Genomic DNA, 3,816 nt, shown 5'->3' on the forward strand with positions numbered 1-3,816 from the left:
AGCGAAGCAAAATGTCGCAATAGCAACAAGTTGAATCGATACCCCTGTTTTAACAGAGGAAAAAAAGGAAACAATTACTTGCCGATAAAGGAGGATGAAACAAACGGTGAAAGAAAGAAGCATCTAACTTATCTTGGATGGAAAACAAAGTAGGATAGTAGCATTTCTAAAACGGTTGCATTGATTCATATTAACAGAGACATTCTCTTGAAACAACATTCGTTAAAAAATGTAATTTACTTTTAACAGTGGCATTGCTTCAATTTTTCGGCGGCATTCTTAGATTAACAACAGCAAAATAGCTGTATGGGACATGCTAGCACCATGTGCATCCACACGTATAAATGGGTGATGCAGAGTATGTAGCCAAGCAGCATATCTATGTTGGTCCCATATTTGTTCTCCTTGAACTTTTTTCCTATGTGAGGGCAGCAAATCTAGTCCTGCACAAACTACCCGACCCCCCCAGTTTCTTTCCCTTTTCAACAAAGAGATCGGTTCCTTACAGATGTGTGTACTGGGTTACCCCCTTTTTCCCTTTTCGACCAACAAAGCGGCTGGATAGCCAGTCTATACTACTTTTCCTCCCTCCTTTCCTCATTGAACCACGTCCTAGATTCATGCTCCACCCCACCGCACCTTTCTTTCCTCTTTGAACCAAGACCTAGATTCGACTACAGATCAAAAAAGATCCACATGCAGCTAGAGCAATGACGGTTTCAAAGAAACTTATACCTTAGGGTCGTCGGGATGTGGCAAGGCGTGCGGCGGGAGGCCGGATTTGCCCACACTACATACGGCAGCGAGGAAGAAGGGGTCGGTGGCCCTCCCGCACAGGCGCTGGGTGAAAGAGAATAGCGCAGCCGGCAGTGGATTGCCTCCCTCGCCGAAGGCGATAGAGTTAACGCTGCACCTCCTCCCCTTCCCGGTGCGACGGAATACGGACGCCTCCTTCACTAGTTGTGAGGGGGGGAGAGAGACAAGAGGCCAACGCAGTCTTGTTTGGATCTGGTGAAGAGAGGGTGAGAGACTGTGAACATAGAAACCCTAGCAAATGAACGCTGAGCCTCCAGCGTGTAACATATATGTATTGCGGGGAGCGTGTGGAGAGTGCAAACCCTAGCGAACAAGCGCTAAGGCTCCCGCTTATATATATACTAATGTAGTACGGACTGAGCTCCGGTGCCTTCACTTCATCTGCTTTTGGCTATATGACAGGTGAGCCAGCCACATTTGGGCCCACCTGCCATAAACCCAAAGGCAGGTCCACTAAGTCAATGAACCTGCGTCCATATAGTACTCTCGTGTGTATACGACTAATATATAGTGGAGTGGTTTTCTTATTCTCTCCATAACAATTGTTTTAAATTGTGTAAGTACGAAACGAAACTCTTTATTTAATGTACAGTGAAGAAAACTAGTACTACTTCCGATGAACTAACGATCCACGCCCACGCGTCCTGGTCGCACTTCCTGTCCTTCACGTGTGGTACACTACCCTCCCTTAAGTGAACAACCACACATGCGCCAAATTATCGGAAATGTGTGAGAGTGTGTACAAATAAAGAATTTTAATTTCTATTATCGGAAAGGTTTGAGAGTATTACAAAGTTTGACTCCAGTCAAATCTAATATGCGGAGTAAATAAAAATGGAGGGCTACTACGTCCATCCGGGTTTTTAGTCCACACCATTTTTTAAATCAAAGTTAATAGCTGGACAAATAAAATTACAGGGGAGCTGGAGACAAAGTTGTGAGAAGGCTTAGAAATCAATACAAAACTTATGCTCTTAGTACCAACGTCGATCCTTCTTCGAGGAAACATTTGGTTCCTAGCCAATTGTGTGATAAAATTGCACCAACATGAAAGACGACTGCATCTCCAACGTAACCAACGTGAACTGACGAAGGATATCATCTTTGTGCATAACAAGCAAAGAGCATTGATGGAAGACAGCTTGTTTTTCATTGAAAATCGATCAGCTTCACCAGCTGACGCAACCATGAGGCGCAACCATGAGCATCGATAGGTCATCGTGGTGATGCATCATCCATTTGGCATCAAGTTTGGGTGAGGCACCAATGAAGTTCGACAAATCCTCACTGTGGTCTGTTTCTTCTCAGTAATCAAGCTCGAGGAAGGAAGAACCACGTGGCAGAGGACAGTGAGGCGGAACAACAATGGCCATCCAATTTTGTGCAGTTCCACTAAAATTGAGGAAGACATGCCCGGGTATGGAGACACGCATCGCTGTTTCCAAAAATATAAAAAAGGGTTAGCAACGACATCTCAATTGTCAATAAGAAATAATGAAAAGTACACCAACAAACAGAAGCATCATAATTATATCTTGATGGGAACTAAACCAGGATACCCGAGAAAAAAAGCATTTCTTCATTTAACCAGTGATAGTACTACCACCATATGGACAGTGACCGCACAACCACCATGTACTTTTTATCGAAACAACATGTATACCTCCACCGAGGCATAAATCATAACAACTTTTCGAGTGGCATTTCCTCTATAATAGTACTAGTTGGTGATGTTGGACCAGCCGACGAACCCTAGCTACTATGCATGGGGAGCTGGGGAGTAGTCACATAGAAGAAAACCCCCACGCAGCGACCTGGGGAGCTGGACCAGTACAAGAAGTTATACCTCAGGTGGGTGAGATGTCGTTTAGGCGGGCGGGCGGGATCTGCCCACACGACGGCAGCGAATAAGGGCGCAGAGGATCTTCGTCCGCGCCAGCGCCGGCTCCGAGAGGACGGTGCGCATCGGCTCCCTTCGTCGCCGACGGCGACAACGTCAATGCTGCACCTCCTCACCTCCCGCAGCGGACGGGATTCGGCCGGATCTGTGACCACCGGTGAGGAGAGAGATAGAGTGGACACTGTCATCTTGTTTTGATATGGAGAGGGTGAGAGAGTGAGACGCGAGAAACTCTATCAAACAAGAGGCTATAATGGAGTAAAAAGATCTCTCCATAGCAGTGGTTTTAAATAGAATACGCGCGTTTCCGGAAAAAAGAAACGAAAACTGGCGGACAATTTTTTAAGGGTCTGTCTAGGACACATCTAGATGTGACATAGTTATGTCACATCTAAGTTGATGTCCACTCTGTTTGTGGTCTATTTTTTTGTCCTAGTTTTTTTTTGTTTCTTGTTGCTACATTATATACTTGTGGGAGCTTAGATGTGGTATCCTTAAATAACATCTAGATGTGAATTAGACAAACTGATTGTCTAACGTACCAAGAAAGAAAACTCGATCAAAAACACGCCCCCACTTCCAGGTCGCAAGAGTCGTCGCGCACACACACATAGACATAGACATGCATATCCGCGTTTATGTAAAATTCCATTTCCATCTCCATCTCCAATCATATTTGTCCAACTGGCACATTATTTAAGTTGTTAATTATATACGCAGCAATATTAACGTACAACATCTCTTGTTTGCGCACGTCCGGAACGCTGCCACGGCCGGTCCTGACCAACCAGAACCCTCTTCATCACCCGCGCATGCTTCCCACCCGAAACGGTCAGTGCCGCATTCATGCCCGGCCAGAGCGGACGCGACCTCTCACTGGCGCCGGCATTGAAGCGGCGCGGTGGCTGAGAGAGCATCGCCCGCGCCGCTTCCGGGTGCACGCGGCTGCTCCGCGTTCAAAGGTCGCAATAGCCGGCTACAACATGCATGTAAAAAGTTCTTGGGAGTCCGTGCTACAGCTAGCTGTCCTCCCCCAACTCGTCAATCTCTTCCAGTAGTGCTAGTACTCCATGGCGCGATCCATCGACAAGCAGGCGGGA

This window comes from Aegilops tauschii, chromosome 2 (genome assembly GCF_002575655.3).
Source record: "Aegilops tauschii subsp. strangulata cultivar AL8/78 chromosome 2, Aet v6.0, whole genome shotgun sequence".
NCBI lineage: Eukaryota > Viridiplantae > Streptophyta > Magnoliopsida > Poales > Poaceae > Aegilops > Aegilops tauschii.